Source organism: Camelus bactrianus, chromosome 10 (genome assembly GCF_048773025.1).
Source record: "Camelus bactrianus isolate YW-2024 breed Bactrian camel chromosome 10, ASM4877302v1, whole genome shotgun sequence".
Taxonomy (NCBI): domain Eukaryota; kingdom Metazoa; phylum Chordata; class Mammalia; order Artiodactyla; family Camelidae; genus Camelus; species Camelus bactrianus.
In genome coordinates, this window is record NC_133548.1 from 44,046,617 (window position 1) to 44,067,008 (window position 20,392).

Genomic DNA, 20,392 nt, shown 5'->3' on the forward strand with positions numbered 1-20,392 from the left:
AGTAAATCCTTTCAGATCTGTGTTACAGACACATCTAGGCTCTGACCACACCTCTCCACATTCTCTTTTATTAAACTTCTCATAAGGATGAGCCTTCTAACTGGTCTCCTGCTTCCTAAATGGTCCCTTGCTCCTCTATTATTCATTCTCAACACGGAGCCAATGTATTTCTATTCAAATTTAGATGAGATCATGTCACCCTCTGCTGGAAAATCTCCACTGGCCTTTCATCTCATTCAGACTAAAGCCAAGATTCTTACAATGACTAATAACACACCCAGATCGAGGCCTCTGTTACCTGCCTGATGTCATCGCCTTCCTTCCCTCCTACTCACTCTTTTCCAGCCACACTGGTCTCCTTGCCATTCCTCGAGCATGCTTAAGGTTCCTTGACCTTGAGGGCATTGTAAAGGCCGGTCCCCAGACCTGCAGCACACTCCTTACAGGTGTTTGTCTGGTTTAGTCCATTGCATTTTTTCCAAACTTTGTTGAAATGTTACTTTCTTGGTGATAACTTCCCTCACCTTCACCCCAGAACTCACAGTCTCTTAACTTGCTCTGTGTCTCTATAAGACTTCTAATATATTGTAATTCTTACTGTTTACTAGAAATGCAACTTTCTTTAGGGCAGGGAATTTTTTTCTTATTTTGTTTATCAATATACCTCCAGCTCTAAGAACGGTTACTGGCATGTAGCAGGTATTCAATCATATTTGTTGAGTGAATAAACGTTCTCATTTAACTCTCACAATACTATAAGAGAGGTATTATCAACTTTCTTACATTACAAATGAAAAACCTGAGGCTTAGGGATTCTATCTGGCCCACATTCAAAGAGCTGTTAAGTAAGTGGTAGAGTTGAAGTTCAAATTTATTAGTGTACTGAATAGAACACTAAAAATTATTAGTAGGGTCTGAGATTCACTAAATTACGAACTATTACAGCAGACAGATTTTTTAATTACCCGAATAAAATATTGGTTATACACAAGACTTGTGAATAATAATGATTTCTCCCAAAGGGTGGGGAGGTTTTAAAAACTGATTCCAATGATTTGGAGTAGGTATAACCACTCACTTTTGTCCTATTACAAGTTAATGAAAATCGCCTTAGTAAATCATGCATGCCTCCTAGAATACTGCCTGGCTTATAGGTATATTCAAATAGAGAAATCTTCCTTTTTGAAATTGAAAATGGAGAAGAGAGGAGTGCCACTTATTAGACGAAATTGTGCTGGATCAATATAGCTCTAAAATCCCTTGCAATTAGAACTAAATGCTTAATGTGAGCTCTATTCTTTTAGTGAAATACTATTCCCATCAGATATCCAAATATCTGAGTCAATTAAAGGGGAAAATTGGGCAGAAAGAGTGAAGGATCTCAAACTTTTAAGGAGATGTTCAGAGATGTACACATTGTACCGAGAGGACATAGGGCAAACTAAGGTCCAGAGGCGGGAAAGTGAAGAGTGCCGTTCACAGCATGGCGCAAAGTGGAATACAAAGTGTGTTTCAATGAAAAGTTGAAGGAAAACATGGGAGGTGATGGCAGTGATGCTAGTCATTTCTTTAGCACTGGGAAACATTGAGTGTTCTTGAAGATGTGCAGTTGCATACATGGGTGTATGTGTGATGACGAGGAGGAGGAGGATGATGAGAATGATGATACTGTAGCTGTAGACAACCAAAGGAGAGGAAAGGAGGTAAGTCTGTAAAATTTGTCAGCTCCCAAAAAGACCTTATTTACTAACTTATTTATACTGCACCTTAGTTCAAAGAAAGAATCTAAGATGGTTAATAGGCTGTTGCAGCATTTTAGAATGGGAAAGGCAAATGCTGAGAGATGTTACAGAAAAGGAGACAGCCACTTGAAGGAAATGGGAGTAGGAAGCAAGTAATCTAAAACATAACCAATGCAATGGAAAGAAATGCAGGTGGAACCAGCCTAGGTAAATTAAGCATATGCCCAAGCATACACACATGTGGACACCACGCCAACCTGCATGGAATGAAAGGCATATCGTGAGCTGTCACAGTAGGTACTGATCGTCCTGGTCCACGTGGGCTTTGGTACACAAGATGGTCACAGTCTGTATTTGTCACTGCATATGCAGAATAGCTTGTGTTGGGCTGTTATGCTGTGCAGTGCCTGCGATCAAGCGTTCAGGCTGACAAGTCCTGCGCTGTCACAGGGTATATGGACTGTTAGAACACAGGCAGGCTGAAACCTGCTGGGCTGTCAAGTTGCATACTGGTCTGCTAAGATATAACATCTCCTGGGCAGTCACAATACACACAGACTGACACAAAATGCCTGCCCCCTCACGTAAAATGGCTACTGTGGTTCTTGTGAAGCTGTCATGGTAGATACTGAGCTCTCCAGGCAGAAGGCTGTCACTGTGCATGCCAGCTGACAGATCCTGAACTATCACAGTTTATGTTGGCTGTCATGATACATACATCCTGACATACTCTGGGCTGTGACAGCAAAAATGAGAGTGTCACAAAAGACTCTCATGAGACTGACTCATGTTGGTCCTTCACAGTGTAAATGGTCTCAATCAGGGTGCATACAAGCTAACATACACTGTGCTGTCATAGATACTTGGTTGTCATGGTGCACGCAGATTGATGTATGGGGCCGTCGCAGTGTGTAATGGACTGGCATGGTACACATGCACTGACGGGAATGTGGGCTGATATGGCATATATGGGGCCATTATGGTACATGTAGGCAAACATATTGGGCTGCCTTGGTGTCAACTGGGATGTCATGGTGTAAACAGGTTGACACATGGTAGACCATCATACTGACAAAAAAGGTAGTCGCATGGGTTTCCTATTTTATGATCTAGTGAGGTATATTTCCAGCTTTTACATTAAACAACCATATAGTGCTAATCATATTACATTTAGTTCAAGTTACAAGGTGTATCCTTCAATTAATAAGCCCCTCCATTTCAAAGGAAGTACTCAAATAGTTGGGCAATCATATTCTTTCCTCAATACATCTGGGGAAATATCTTTGGCTTTTTCATTTTCCCTTCCGTTACTTGATATGTATGTATATTTTACTTATCTAGGCAGATGGCAATAAACATATTGTGTTTTCCTTGACAGATAATTTTGTTTCCTACACACAGAATATACTATGTTTACAGCAATACGTTGCAATATTTATCTTTCACTTCTTAAGGGTAAATATATTTGCAAACTTGAAAGAAATTATTGATAATTTTCAAATGTTTTCATTATCAAAATAAGATATTTATATATATATAAACTTTATAGGCTGAATATTTGTGATAAAATACATAGTGAAACATCATTTAGTATTTATAACATACAAAATAAACAGAAATTTCCATGAGAATCAAATATAATGCAATGGGATAAAAAATACAAATTATAACATCATATCTGCTAAGAGCTGTGACATCCTGGCCTCATATTTCTGTCCACAAGAACACAGGATGTTCTGAAATGTGTCTGAAGCATTTACACCTACTGACCTTAAACAGACAGACTGCCAGTTACTTCTCCACTAAAAATGGGCTTACTTGAGAGCAGCAAAGAATTGCAACTTGAGATCTATAACCATGGTTAAGCCACATGCAAGTCCTACCCAACAAGAAGAGAGCTCTTTCATAGCGGGAAACGGAAGCTGGGAGGGGTACAGAGGGCTATAGCAGATAAAGAGTCCATTGGAGGAATTTAGAGTTCGAAGTACAGTGGCTTTTCATTGGCTGAGTTATGAGAGTCTCTTATTGGCTAAGCTCTTGCCCAGCAAGAAGGGGAAAACCTTCTTCTTCCTGTTGGGCTCTGCTATGGTCAGAGGTCATGAGAGCTCTCCCTTCTGGCCTCCTGACTATTTTAATTGAGATTTCTGTTTATTAATTTTTACACCTCTCTCTTCTGATGGTTGAAATCCACGTTCTAAAAATGAGTACACCCGAAGTCCAGAAACGGTCCCGTGAACAGTACTGAAGAGGGGGCAGATGTGCCAAGTGTGAGCACTGCCCTGTTGAGCCGTTTGAGAAAGGAAGCTGCTCCCGGCTGTGGAGGTGAGCATGCACTGCGGGCAACACATCTGAGACTGGATATGGAAGTTCTGTAACAGATTTTATGATAATAGACAAACCACAAACCATTTTATTCTTTCTTTGGCATATATTTTCTATTTTGAAATAATCTCAAACTTACAGAAAAGTAGCATGTATAGTGCAAAAAAAAAAAAAACAAAACAAAACTTTTGAGAGTGAATTGCCAACTTGATGCCCCAATCTTCCCTGAAAACTTTCGTGTATTTTCTACAAGCAATGACCTGGCCTTAATAATCATAATATGAACATGAAAGTCAGGAAACTACTGTGGTACTTTAATATCATCTAAGCCTCAGATCCCATTTAAGTTTTCCCAATTGTCCCAATAGCAAAAGGATCCAGTTTAGAATTACATGTGTACTTGTGACCTCTGAAGATTATGGGCCAAAGCCCCCTTCCTGAAGCTGTCAGCTTCCCCACCCCTTTGGCCAGGAACCACTCAGCAGCATACAGAAGACACTCAGACCTCAAGAGAGCCTGAGGTTTCAGGAATCTGGGCCAGGAATCCAGGCCAAAAGCTACACACACACTTCATTACACTACAGTGGAGAAGACTTGTCTGCCTCGTAACACTTTATCTGGGCAGTGAAACCCATGACTGGAGCTCACCCTTGGTGACAGCTTGTCACAGGGTGACAACTAATGGCAATGGGAGCTGGGCAGGACAGGGCAGGTGTGTGCTCAGGTCAATGTCTTTGCCACAGCGCTGTGACACAGTCCTTCTCAGCTAAGGTGGCCTCAGTATACTGGTTGTTCCAATCCTTGCTCCCTGACCCCTGACAATAACTGAAATACTGTACAGTGATTACAAACTGTGACACAAATGATTCTCTAGCTCGATAGCAGCACATTTTAAATAGTGTCCAGGTTACTAGGGAGGAGAATGAATGCCTGCTGTTCTTGAGTAAATAGAAGAACCCATACAAATGATCCCTATGTCTGCTGTGTATCAATTTTGTGAGATCTTGTGGATAAAGAATACTGCCTGCCACTTCAGTAAACAATGAATGTTGCCTGCCATCAAGCCATCACCCACCGCAGCCACCTTTGGTGGTGTTCCCTGAGGGGAATTCAGGATAGAGAAAAAGAGGATACTAGCCCTAGATACTTAAGATGCTCATCAAAGGAATCATTTCAGTGAGCCCAGACTCTTGTGTCTTCCTATACATAGAAAAGTACTAAAATCATTAACTGGAATGAGGGAAGATATAGCTCAGTGGTAGAGCGCATGCTTACCATGCATGAGGTCCTGGGTTCAATCCCTAGCACGTCCATTAAACAAATAAATAAATGAAACCTACCCCCTCAACACACACAAAAAATCTAAATAAATAAAAATAAAATCATTAACTTGAGATGTCTGTTTTTTGTGATTATCAATAACTTTTGATGTTTGATTACATGTTTTGCTTTGTTTCATTTTTAGCAAACCTCCTATATATCCTGACTCTTCCCTTACCTCTTTGGAAGTGTTCTTCAGAGCTATCTGAGACGCTGTTTCCCAGGCTATAGTTCTCAGTAAGGTCCCTGAATAAAACATTAACTCTCAACTTTTTGGTTGTGTATATTTTTTCAGCCGACAGCCTGCACTGCCTCTCTATGAAGGATGCCTCCTGGAGTGCATAACCACACAGCTATAGGTGGCAGACCTCCTCCCCCAGTTCAGATAAATGATTAGCAGATACGAGATAATGTGAGACATGCACATGGAAACAAATAAAAAAACTTGAAATCAAAACTTTTAAATTCTCAAAGAAATTAAAGAGGACATATTCTTTGAATCAATGAAGAGATTAAATGATCAGTAAAATACTAAAAAAAAGATGAGGAGGAGTGCAGTCATGCTGTAACAGTCTGATTTAGCTAGTTGAGTCTACATTTTATTTGAAAGCACAAATCTTCAATAACCATTGAGAACCTGTTGTAAAGAAGAAAAAAGAAATGCTGGCTTGAGTGGCAGACACAAGAAAACTGTCAGACAACTAACAAAATTAAATAACATGGTATCAGTGTAAAAAATGAGGAAATAGATCAGTGGGAACAAAAAAGAGAGTCCAGAAACACATTCAAGTAAAAATATTATTTTCATATTAAAACAGAGACATTTAAAGACATTTCTATGAAAATGACTTATTATTGGAAAAATGGCATTTGGGTATTTGGCTCGCTATTGGGAGAAGATGAAGGTAAATCTCTACAACACATGAAAATAATTTCCATATGGCTTGATAATCTAAAAGGAGAACATTAAGTTATGTAAACATTAGAAGAAACCCAAAGAGCAGCATTTTATTATCTAAGAAAGGATAAGATCTGGAAGTCATGAAGAAGATGGACTGGTTTAACATAAAAATTAAAACCTTCCCAACTGCTTAAGAAATCATATACAAAGTTATAAGACAAATAATTATAGTAAGAAGAAGCATTTTCTGAATGAAAGATAATGGCTAGGTATTTACATTTTTACATGCAACATTTAATTCTTACATTCATTCCACTATGAGGAAAATTATTATTTCCTGTCCTTTACAGTTGTGAAAACTGAGGGTTTGGGAAGATTGCTAAATAGCTTCACTAAGTTTATCTAAGTGTCACTAAGTGACAAAGCTGAGATTTATAAATAAGCTTTGATTCCAAAACCAATTTGCTTTTTTTAAACATATGTATTCTTTTTCAGATTCTTTTCCATTATAGGTTATTACAAACTATTGAATATAGTTTCGTGTGCTATACTGTAGGACCTTGTTATTTATCTATTATATATATAGTAGTATGTATATATTAATCCCAAACTCCAAATTTATCCCTCCCTGCCACTCATTTCCCCTTCAGTAACCATAGTTTGTTTTCTCTGTCTGTGAGTCTACTTCTAGTTTGTAAATAGGTTAATTTGTATCATCTTTTTTAGATTCCACATAAAAGTTATATCATCTTTCTGTTTCTTACTTACTTTACTTAGTGTGATAATCTCTAGGGCCATCTATGCTGCTGCAAATGGCATTATTTCATTCTTTTTTATGGCTGAGTAATATTCCACTGTATATATATGCTATATTTTCTTTATCCATTCATCTGTCAGTGGGCATTTAGGTTGCTTCCATGTCTTGACTATCATAAATAGTGCTGCTATGAACATTGGGTTTCATGTGTCTTTTCAAATTATAGTTTTCTCTGGACATATGCCCAGGAGTGGGAATTTTTTTAGTTTTTAAAGGAATTTCCATACTGTTCTCCATAGTGGCTGAACTAATCTACATTCCCACAAAATATGTAGGAGGGTTCTTTTTCTCCACACCTTCTCCAGGATTTATTATGTGTAGACATTTTAATGATGGCCATTCTGACCAGTGTGAGGTGCTCATTCACTGCAGTTTTGATTTGCATTTTTATAATAATTAGTGATACTGAGCATCTTTACATGTGCCTGTTGGCCATCTGTATGTCTTCTTCAGTGGAAAAAAAAAACTTTGCTTAACAAGTATACTACATTGCCTCCTTAATACAAAAAAAAGGGAAAAATATTTGCATCACAAAAGAGTCAATGCAATAATATCTATACTACCTTTGGAACTCTTATATATCATTTAGAAAGCCAAACTTATTCAACAGAAAAAAAGGGTAAAAGATATAAACAGAAAAATCATCAAAGAAATATACATGACTAATACATATTTTAAAAAGTCAACCTAGCAAATAACCAATGAAATGTAAATGAAATAAAAAATGAAAATCAGATAGGCCTTAAAAATACATCTTACTTAGTAATGGTGTGGACAATTAGGTGCTCTTATTTGCCACTCGTATATAATTGGAGAACACTTTGGAAACACTGACCATCATTATAAATATATGTATGTATGGCCCAAATTTTCAGTTCTAGGAATGTAGCCTAGAGAAACACTCACAAAAATATTTTAAGATTTCTGTGTAATTTTTTCATAGCAGTATTATTTATAATAACAAAAAACTAGAAATAATGTAAATGTCCATTATTAGGAGGCTGTTAAATAGAAGATGCTATATATATTATATATAATTATTTATATTATATATATACATATTATATATACGTGTGTGTGTGTGTGTGTGTGTGTGTGTGTGTGTGTGTGTGTGTATAGGAAGATCTATAATCTTTAAAGCCAAATGAAGGCCAAATATCTTGATGTAAAATGTTGCACACAATATGTTCCTAAAGCAAGTGGCACTACATCTACCAGACTGCTAAAATCAAAGACATTAAATACAAACTTTAGGGAGGATGGGGAAGGGGGAAAATAATTCTGGTGGAGGTGTATTAGTCAGGGTCCTCCAGAAAAATGGAACCAATCAGATGTGTATACATAGAGAGAGATTTATTTTAAGGAAGTGTCTCATGCAGTTGGGGAGGCTGGAAAGTCCAAAATCTGCAGGGTGGGTCAGCAGGCTGGAGACCCAGGGAAGAGCCGCAGTTTGAGTCCAAAGGCCATCCACTAGCAGAGTTCTTCCTTCCCCCAAGGAGGTCAGGCATTCAGCTATCAGATGAGGCCCATATTATGGAGGGTAATCTGTTCACTCAGCCAGCTGATTTAAATGTTAGTCTCATTTAAAATACACCTTCACAGAAACATCTAGAATAACATTTGACTAAAGATCTGGATACTGTGCCCTAGTGAAGTTGCCACCTAAATTTAACCATCACAAAGGGTGTAAATGGGCTTGGAAAATGTCTTAGAAGTGTACACCGAAGTTGAATATTATCATATTCTCTGACCCAGTAATTCTACCCTCTGGTTTATAGTCAACAGAAATGCACCTGCATGAATCCCAAAAGACACGTACAAGAATGTTCATGGTAGCGCTATTCATAACAACTCCAAGCTGGACACTACCCAAAAGCCCATCAAAAGTGCAATGGATAAATATTTTGCAGTACAGTCACACGATGGAATGCCGGACACAATGAGAAGAAATGATATACTGCTACATGTAGCAATGTGGATCTATCTCTGATATACAACACTGAGCAAAACAAGCCAGACTCAAAAGCACACACTTTATTGTTGTTGTTACATTTATTGAAAATACAAAACTAGCCAAACTAATCTCTACTGTTAGAAGTCAGCATAGTCAGAGGAGTGATTGGAAAAGGGGCACAAGGAGGTCTTCTAGGGTGCTGGTAACATTCTGGTAACATTTGTTGTTGCTGTTGTTTTAGCTTGGAGTTGGTTACCCAGGTGTATTCAGTTTGTGAAAACAGATGTACAATTTTGATCTGTGCGCTTTTATGAGTGCAAACAATATTTCCATTAAATATTTTTAAAGTAGCAGGGCAACATATAATTCTAAATAGCCACCTATCTCTATATCCTGTCAATATATCTCTATATCCATCCATGCTAGCATAAGGGTAGATATGGATTTTAAGATTTTAAGGTTAGAACTCAATTTAACTCTGCGTATCTATAGGCTGGTGTTACGGGGAGTCCAGGAGAGAAGTGAGAAAAGCACGTTCACCTTTTCCTTTTGACATTTCTGTAGCATTGGATCTTTTAAAAATATGAAACATGCATTACTTTTTATTACTTTTCTTGGAGGGGTGAGCATCTTTTCAAGTATCTAGATCCAAATCTATTATTATAATTTTACATAGCCTATGTTCTGAAACTATCATTTTTAAATGGAGTTGCTTGTTTAGATGTTGAATTGTATGAGTTCTTTGCATATTTTGGATATTAACCCCTTACCAGATATGTCATTTGCAAAAATCTTCTCCCATTCAGTAGGCAGCCTTTTCGTTTTGTTGATACCTTCATTTTTCATTCAATAAAGTCTTTTCAGTCAGTAAATATATACAGCCCACTTTTAAGAGCTGGATGAAATTCCTATATCATAATTTACTTGACCAGTCCATTACTGATGGCCATTAAGGTTGTTTCACATTTTCAGTAATGTCAGTGGAGCAGTAATATGCATTCATGTCCTTTGGGTGAATTCCCAGAAGTGTGTTGCAGAAGGAAATATTTTACATTGCAATACATACCTCCGCACTCCCTTCCTAAGGTGATATGACTGTTTTACACTCTCCACAGTATTGCGGGAGACTTGCTGCCCCTCACAACTGAAAATTTGAGTTTGTCAATAATTTTAATTTTTGCCAGTTTGATAAGGGAAAAAGACTATTCACATTTTACTAACATTTCTTTGATTGTTCATGAAGCTAAACATTTTTCATATGTCTTTGTATTTCTTTGGTAACTTGCCTCAGAGTATTTTGCCCACTTTTCCATTAAAATATTAAGTATTTTCCTTACTGATTTTTAAGAGCTCTCTATTTATCTGAGATATTGATTCTTTGTCCAACATTTTGCAAACAATTTTCCAATTTGCTTTTCTACCTTTCAACCTTTTATGGTGTTTATTTTTAGACAGAAGTGTCATTTTTTTAAGTAGTCAAGTTTACCAATCTTTCCTATTATGTTTTCTGATGCTGAGGCAAACTTAGAAGGTCTTCCCCAACCCAAGGTTATAAAAATATTCTCTACTGGTCTAGTATTTATGGTTTCAGCAAGAATTTATTTTGGCATGAGTGGGGAGGATATAGCTCAGTGTTAGAGCATGTGTTTAGCATGCATGAGGTCCTGGGTTCAATCCCCAGTACTTCCATTAAAATAAATAAATAAACCTAATTACCTCCCCCCAACCCCCAAAAAAGAATTTCTTCTCATATGGTAAGTGAGGTAGGAATCAGACCTTTTTCTAATGGTTAGCAAATTGTTGTATATTCATTTACTAATCTTTGTTTTCCCTATTAATTTAAAAAGCTACTATTATCAAAGATAAACTCCCCATACACACTTAGTTCTAAGACTGGAATTGTATTTTTTTCCATTATTCTTTCTGTTTTTGTACCAGTTAACGTATATTTTTTCCGATTTAGTCAAATTTTTATTAAAAGTAAATTGCTTATTCAAAAGTGATCATGGATAACTCAAAATGCAGAGCAAGAAGGATAAGAGAAACATCCTACTGGCCAATAGATTGTTTTAATTCTCTCATTATATGAAACTCAAACCTTTCGTTTTTAGGAAAGGTAAATTGTAACTTCAGTAGACAGCAATACAGAAGGATTCTGTCACACAGACTAGTTTCCATTTAGTCAATTATTTCTAGCTGTCTCAATTGGGATAGACGCATTTACAGAACTGGCTGTGCTTGAGCCTTCTTTGCAAGGACCTTTAGATCTGCAATGTGCTTGGCAATTGTCTCCTTTTCCTGCTGTGTAGAGATGCTCCGTACCACGTGCTTCTCCACCTAGTTTATCATGTGCTCTTGTTCCTTTTGACGCATCATATTCTGCACAGCGATGTGATAGTCCAGGCGATTCTTTACCTACCTGTATACTCTATGCAGCCGTTCCCGGTAAGTAAGCCCCAAAGCCATTGCAATGTTATTCCTCTGGACATCAAAAAGGTAATGGCGTTTCTGAACCAGTGCCTGCTGTGACTTCTCCAGGTCAATTGCATCCTGAATGTTTTGGATGGAATCCTGTTTCACCTCTTCTAGTTGGGCAATTTTTTCCTCGTTGAGTTTATCAGCAAATTTTCCAATAGAGGCACCATATTTTTTAACTACATAGACAAGCACCCCTATTGTCGACATGGCAGAGAAGGTCTCTGGAGTTATCACATATATTTCTTTGGACAGTAAATATAAGATAAGCCCAGTTCCAAGCATGTAGGGTCCTGTTACACCAGTTTTAGGATAAAGGAACTGGAAGAATTCTTCAGGGATCACCCCAAAAGGAACTTTTCCTCCATACTCAGGAAGAGGTGGCACAGGGGCAAGACTTGGCTGCCCTGTGTGAAAGATCCTTGTTGCCTGCAAAACCCCTGGACCGAGGAGGGCTGCGTTCTTCAGAGAGGGGGCTGCTGCGGCGGCGGCAGAAAGTACCACCCGGGACAGCATTGTCAGGTAGTCCGCACGGCGGGCTCAGCGTCCCAGTGACCCGGACAGGAGAATCTGTCAGGGCCAGAAGCAAGATGGTCGCTCAGTTAACGTAGAATTTTAATTATGTTAACTTTTTAAAAATAGTTCAAATGTTGGTATCTTTTTGGTTTCTTTTTTTCACTTTTGTAAAGAAAAATAAAGTTGTGTTTCTTGTTTGAAAGAAAACATAAGTAAACCCTCTCCCTGCCCAGCCTCTCTCCTGCCCCTGCTGGGCACTGGGGTCACTGGCCCTGGACACGAGGGGCCAGGCTGGCCGGGCACTAGAAGAGGGGAGCTGAGCACTCTGTCAGGGCTTCCTCAGAGCCAGAGAGGAAGCAAGCATGCACCTCCCTAATCAGGTTCCAAGTCTGAAACAACGCTCAGTTTGGGAATGGGAAAAATTACATTTAATAGGAGTATAGAGTTTTATAGTATAGAGAACTGGAATTTTAAATGCCAAGAATAAGAAAAGATTTATTTACTTCCAGATAGTGACCAAACACTAGTAGAATTCACTGGAATTTCATTGAGGGACATGAAAGTTCAAGTTGAAATGCAGATTTGAAGGTATAGGGGTGTAATAAGGTTGCTTTCTATTTCTCTATTGAGTCCAGCTAATTCAGTAAAACTTAAGTTTGCCTATGTTGTGGAGAATTTTTAAATTTAATAGAGTAAAATACGCCAATAATATTTATCATACATGTACTCATGTGGTGTCTTAAGAAGTTCTTTCCTATCCCAGTGTTATAAAGATGTTCTCCTATATTTTCTCTTCAAATTTTTAAAGTTTTGTTTTTAACATTTACATTTTAATGCAGCAGAATTTCATTTATTGTATGTATACTGGGAGATAAAATCTTATTTTTAAATATGGATAACCAGTTATCCCAGCTTCATATATTTAGTCGCCCATCATTTCCCACACTGATTGATGCCACTTCTGTACTAAATTAAGTTTCCACATCTGCTTGGGTTTATTTGTGGGTTTTCTATTCTGATTCATTGGTCAACACCACAATGTCTCATGCCCTAGATTTCTCATGGTAAATACAATTGAAAATCTTAGACCAGATCCATATTATATATCATGATAATAGGGCAATGCTGTTGGTCATCTGAAACATACAGAATACATCATTCTGGCAAAGATGCCAAGTGTCAAAAATTAGTATCAACATGATTGATGGAGAATGGAAAAATGTCACGATGTAACATGGAAAGCTTTACTAAAAAGGAAGGACTCAACTTCACGTGTTCTAGCCCATATCCAGATCCTGAAACCCTAGTTGTTCTCACATAATACCTCTTTCTCTTTAGAGTCTGAAAATTAATGAAAATTTAGGAAAGTGTGAAAGTAACATTCCAAAACTTCAACTTGATGTCAACTCCAGTAAGAAACAGGTATAATAATGAAGGTAACAAAGAAATAATTTTAAAACCCTGGTTTAGACACTTTATACTCAGGTTTTCTGGGGTTTATCTGATCAGTTGTATAATAATTATGCTGCACGTGCATTTTGACAGCTTTTTGAAATTTTAGAGCAGTTGAGAGACTCATATATTCAAAGGGATTCTAATTAAAGGTTTAGAAGTGTTTGATTAAGTTTGCAATTAACACTTAAATGTTTTGGGGAATTTAATCTGTTTAATGCCTACATTGGATTTATCAGTTTATATACATGCTGTGTAAATATTCAGTGGAATGTTATTAATATTAAATGAATTCTAGATTCATATGATTAATAAATCAGAAAATAAACTATAAATAATAGTGTTTATTTCTCTTTCTGCACAGACATCATTTGGACATAATTTCACAATGACAAGTCATATCTTTCCCCTGGTCTTTTTCTGCAAAATGGCTTTTTTATTTTTGGTCCTTAATTAGTTTAGTAAGTACTATAAAAGTGCTCTGTAATTATTTTAATTGAAATTTCACTGAATCAATAAATTAATTTGAAATGAATTTTCCTCTTTATGAGAACACAAAGCATTTCTTCTGTTCCTGTTCTAAAAGGGAATGCTTCTGACATATTCCCAGTTAGGATGATGGCTTCTGCATTTGGTGAGGCTGATGAAAAACCCAGTGTCAATATTATTCTCATTTACTTGCATACGACCGAGACACTAGACCCTCATTAGACACAATCTGCAAATATTTTCTCCCATTCTTTGGTTTGTCTTTTCACTTTCTCATAGTACCTTTTGAAACACACAAGTTTTTTATTCTGATAAAATCCAATTTATTAATTTGGCCTTTGGTTGCTTGTGCTTTAGGTGTCATATCTAAGAAAACACTGCCTAACCCAAGGTGACAGAGATTTACTGCTATGTTTTCCTGTAAGAGTTTTACAGTTTAGTTCTTACATGTAGAACTTTGATTTTGAGCTTATTTTTAATATATGGTATAGATGGAATCCAAATTCATTCTTTGGTGTGTGGCAATCTGGTTGTCTAAGCCCCATTTGTTGAAAGAACTATTTTTTTCACTACTGAATGGCCTTGCTACCCTTGTTGAACATCAATTGACCATACATGTATGGCTTTATTTTTGGACTTTTAATTCTATTCTATTGATGTATATGTTTACCCTATGCCAGTACCACACAGTTGTATGATGTTATGTAGTTTATGTAATATTATCACAATAAATTAATTTTTCACTTGTTGATTTTGTAGACTGTTTTCTTAACATTAAGTCTCTTCATATATTTTAATTTTGGTTTGTGAGCTCAACTTTGAATCTTAAGGATTTTTTTCATTCTTTTTATTTTCTCCCTTCCCCTCTATGGTTACTTTTTCTTATTTGGTGGTTTTGTAGATGTGTTACCCCAATTCTCTGGTCTGGTATATGGCTTTTGGTTGTTGTTGTTAACAGAGGTACTGGGGATTGAACCCAAGACCTCATGCATGCTAAGCACACACTCTACCACTGAGCTATACCCTTGCCCCCTGGTATATGGCCTTTTAATGATTTAATGCTTCACTGTGATACTGGCAGCTTTGGTTATAGAATCCCTGGTAGCTTAGCTATGTTCCAAGTTTCCTGGCTTTCTATGCCTACAGCATCTGGAAGTAAAGCCTCAGGTAACATTCATTATTGTCAAAATTACTTCCTATTCTTTCCCTCTAACCTTTTGTCTTGCTAAAGAAAAGCTGAAAATATTTTTTTTTCTCTTAGTCTTGATTAAAAATTTATCATTTAATATTATTCTTTGATCTGCCATCTATTGTTATGGAGAAGTCTGCTACCAAGATAATTGTTGCTCTATGTGTAATCTGCATTTTCTCTCTAATAGTATTAAAGATTTTCTTTTATCTTTGATGTTCTGCAGGTTCACTGTGAAATGTTTACGTGTGGTGCATTATATGTATCCTGTTTGCTTTTAGGCGTATACTTTCAGTCTAAGGACGCATATTTATTTGACTCTGAAATTCTCAATTTTTATCTCCTATGATATTTATCTTTCAGTTCCTCCATTAGATTCTTTTGGACTCTGATCAAATAAATATCCTTCATGCCTCTTAACTGTCATTTCACAATGTACATATTAAATTCTTTATCCCTTCTTACTGTGTCTATTGTCCAATCATGTTGACCCCACTTAACCATGAGTGTTGAGAATGTGGAGGAGCAGGTGAAATCTGGGGAGAGCACCCTTGCCCCTGTCATGGCCCCAGTGCATGTCTGTGCTCTGACCAGTCCACTTCACTTTTCAACATCACCTGTCAATCTTCACTTCTTAGGCTACCAGCTCTAATACCTGCTTTGGGTTATGCCCAATCCAGCCCTGGGTGTAAAGTCTTGTGTGCCCTTCATAGACCAGGGCCCTGAGTTGATTAATTGACTCCCTGGCTTCACTCACTACTCATGCTTTCTCTGGCCTCCTTTCTCTTTAGCAGTCTGGGCAGTCTTCTCCTCCATTTTGTCTGCAAATATCAGTACCCTCAGGCCTGTCAGTGTCCAAGGATGGCTTCAGCATTTCTCCCACCAGCAAATGGGGCTTTGCTGCCTCAAAACCTATAGTTTTCCAAAAGGGTATATTAAGCCCTAGAATTCCTGTCTGCAGCCTCTAAGCTATACTGCAGCTTCAGTGAAAAGAGCACTGGATTTAAATTCAGAAGTTTTCATCGTCACTTCAAATTTAACCATCAGCATAATAAATGATTATTATAATAACATCTATTATTTATTAATTGCCCAAGATGTGCTTATTTCTCTTCTTAGCTCATTACACATATTTCTCACAAAGAGTCTACAAAGCAGTATTATTTTTCCTATTTAACAGATAAGGCTTAGAGAACTCTAAAATACAAACTATGGTGAAAACAAAACTCTTCCTCTCCTCTTCTTGAGAAGCAGTTCTCAAAGTATTGTCTGGTGATCTGGGTCAATACTATTATCATATTAATACTAAGATTTTTATTTTCCTTTTTTATTCTAATTCTCTTAGGAGTTCTGAATACACCAGATTGAATTCAGAAGTAGAATAAAATCCAGCTGTCTCTATTCAGCCAGACATTAAAGAAAATTACAAAAGGTAAAACTATGTTACCTTCTCACTATTTTTTAAATTTTGGAAAGTGTGGCCTTTTTTTTTTTAATATATAAACATGTTATTTCTGTTAATATGCAATGGGCTTGTTGTAATTTAAACTGAAAAACAGATTAAATATATTTTTAAGTTCTCAGTTTTTACTTCTGATACAGTAACTATAGATATAACTGACATAAACAGCTCCTTGGGGTCCTCAACAATTTCTAAGGTCTAAAGGAGTCCCAAGACAAAAAAAAATTGTTGAAAACCACTATCATAGAGTAATCCCACTTTCCAGAGATAAATATATCTGTGATTTCTTAGGTATCTCCCTTTTTTTCCCTAAGCATATAACAGCAAAAAGCATATTTACACACACACACACACATATGTACATATATATATATATATATATATATATATATATATATATATGCTCTATAGCTGATTTTCAATGTTCTACTAATTGTATATTTCTTTTTATATACGTTTGGTATTTTTATATTAGTTCTCCTAGAGGCTCAGAATCCTGTACGAGGGGTAGACATGTAAGCATCACAGGGAGGAGGAAAAGTGGGGCCAGAGGCAGAGCAGTCAGGCGAGGGTCCACACAGAAGGTCATATCTTGAGCCTGTTTTGTTTTATGACTTAAATTCTTAAAAGAATCTTGTACGTGCAAATATTTGAACAATCTTTATCTGGCCAGTCTATAATTTGACTTCACTAAATGTTTACTCACTCATTCTTCCAGAATTCATTTTGGTGAGAGATACACATTGAGTGTGTGTTGGATTTAAATGACTGGTTTCTTAAATTATTATCTAGCTATCTACTTGTCATTTAATAAATGCTCTCTGTCAGTTCTTTTGTGATACTGTTGGTTGGATTATACAGTTTTTAGAGTTCTATTCTGCTCCAGTGATCTCTTACATTCTATGGCAGAATTGGAAGCCAAGCACTTCGGTCTCTACCATGTTCTAATACTTCATTGCTCCTTTGTAAGTTCTGGAATTGTGTGACCTGTTCATTTCTCATGAAATATAGAAGCATTTTGCTGCTTTCTAAGATAAAAATCTTGTTGGAGTATCAATCTGAATTATGTGTAACTTCTAAATAAACCATTGAAAAATTACTATTTGTCATTCATAACACCTGTGGATATGACCTTGCCTACATCTGAAAGAGGATTTGAGTCAGTATTGATGGAAAACTCTTCAGGTTCTGCTGGACCACCTCCCCCCTACCCGCCCCTCCACCGCCGCTGCCCCATGCAAGCCATCCCTCCTCCCCCTAGTTCATTCTCTTGCTTTTTTGAATATGCTTTAATGTAGACCTGTGGCCTTGAACTTTATTCTTTTTCCTTTACTTCTCTTTTTATTATTGTTCACTTCCTTTTGACAGTTTCCTTGGATTCCAGCCTGTGTTCCCCACTAGGTGCTATGTCTTTCCCCTACTGCTTTGATTCTGCTATCTTAGACTATCTGCTAGTCTCTCCTGTTTTCCTCTTCCAGCTCTAGATCCTAGAACTCCAGCCAGAGTTAGCAGATGTTTATTCTCCTATGTATTAATGTGCCTTGCTATTCTTGCTCAAAACTTTTATTTATATTTATCGAAGTTTTATTATTTTCATTATGAAGCTATGTATTGTTATTTTATCCCAATGTCTTTGTGTGTGTGTTTGTATGTATATTGTGTATGTGTGCATGTGTGTGTCTGTGTGTGTTATATTAAGGTAGGGCCCTTTCCTGTTTAGTGTCTCCATTTATTTTTAATACTTTAAAATATTACTGATTTTTTTTTGCCTTGAAACTGACATGTCTTAGTCCATTACAAAAATTAATGCTATTAGTTTTTACCAATTCTTGGAAATGTTCTAGCTATACAGTTATTATCTACAGATAATAAAATATTTTCATTCTTTCCAGGATTTATTGCCCTCATCTAGAGGAGTAAGAGAACACAGCATCACTGGCCAGACATCACATTCATAAGAATGGGCATCAGTGCCACTGGTGATGACAAAGCACCTTCATTAGTGATGTAGCCTACAGAGGTACATCCACTCAGCAGACCAGAGAGACTCAAGGCACACGTGTGAGATGCTCACTGGAGACTTCCAGAAACAACAGAAGGAGAATCTGTAGTGTGGGAAACATGTAAACCGAAGCCAGAAAAATCTGGTTTCTTACCAGATCCTGATTATTATTTCTGATATGCCCCTTGGCCTTTGAGACTAGAGGAATATGAAGTAGACAACATCAACTATGAAAGAGTTGAACAGCTGCAATGAAAATTAAAAAGGAATTATAAAAATTCCTGGAAATAGCAGAGAAGAAGGCAAGAAGAGTCAGTAACTCAAAGAATAAAGTTAAATCTCAAATCTCAATCCTAGAGAAATGCCACAGACAAATTAAACACCACCAGGTCTAGGCACTGAGAAAACAATGACAAAGGTTAGAGTTCCCAGACTTTTGAAGTTCACAAATTGGTATTTTCTTCCTCCTTTAAAAAATTTTGAGGACTGACATAGTGTCATCTTTCTATTAAGCCAAGTAAGAATGTTAAAAAAGAAACACAACATCACCATTTCTTTATAAAAGAAAAAACATTTGTAACCAAAAATTTAGGACTGGCACAGGCTATGAATAAAGACTAGTTTTGTAAATTGAAAACAGTCATCTTTATTGCGAACTAATTTTATTTGTCCTTCTATTTCTAAATTAGCCAGAGATAAAAGGAAACTTCATCAGGGACTGGCACTGGTCCACCGACTAGTGTAAGGATATCACACTAGGGAGTGTTAAAAATACCTGACAACTGTATGAAATGGGTACTAACCAGTGAGAATAAATGTCATCACGAGAATGAGCATTAACCACACACAACTGAAAATAAGACCTGAAGAGTGTCACAAATATAAATCTAACCTGTGCACAATTGTGGTGCCAAACAAGATGTGAGGAACAATTAAAATAAACCGTAATTATGAAACTAAGACATCAACCTAAAATAATTTTCTTGAACTGATAAAAAGCATGTGTCCCAGAGTTTGAGATTTAACATTCTTCCATCAACATAAAGGAAGACCGAGAGTTACCAATATGTTGATTTTTCAGATTACAAATTTAAAGAACTTGAAGTACATGCACCCGGGGTAAGAGGAGACCTAACATTCAAAGGTGGGAAGAAAAGAAAATCTTTACTTTCATAACTCAAAGATTAGAGGACTAAAGAGGCTGGGGAAATACTTAGAGAACACTTAGGGGATATGTTTTCTCACTACAGATCAATTATTTTGCTAAGTTGCTGTTCTCTTTGAAGGAAGAAAGAAAACATTTCCCAAGCCACAATAATAGAAAATTCCCTGCCTTTAGTGAATACTATAATGATTCACTGAACTGGTTTTACAGAGAGCTACAGACTGAAAGGACAAGTGGCCAACATCTTAACATGGATCAGAGACAACTGTGAAGTACAAAATATGCTTTGATAACTATGGGGCCTCAGAAATGCGGTTAAAAGGTTTTAAGATTATTGGGAAATTACAAGGAAGGTTAGGTGCAGGTGGGTCTCAGTGCAGTAAAGGAAAAGGGGCTAAACAGTAAAACAAAATAAAGCAAAACTCTAGTTCTCTAGAAGGTCATGCAAAGATTTTTTTAAAAGTTAAGACTATATATTTTTAAAAATGTAAGTTTCACAGAAAAACTGAGGGGAAACGACAGAGATTTCTCGTATGTCCTCTGCTCCCACATATGCAGTATGCACCCCACCTCCCATTATCAATAC

General features: G+C 36.8%; 1 pseudogene; it reads right to left on the reverse strand.

Moving 5' to 3' along the window:
- Positions 1 to 9,145: 9,145 nt before the first annotated feature.
- LOC141578866 (ATP synthase peripheral stalk subunit b, mitochondrial pseudogene) overlaps positions 9,146 to 20,392 on the reverse strand; it is a 42,505-nt pseudogene continuing 31,258 nt past the window's right edge.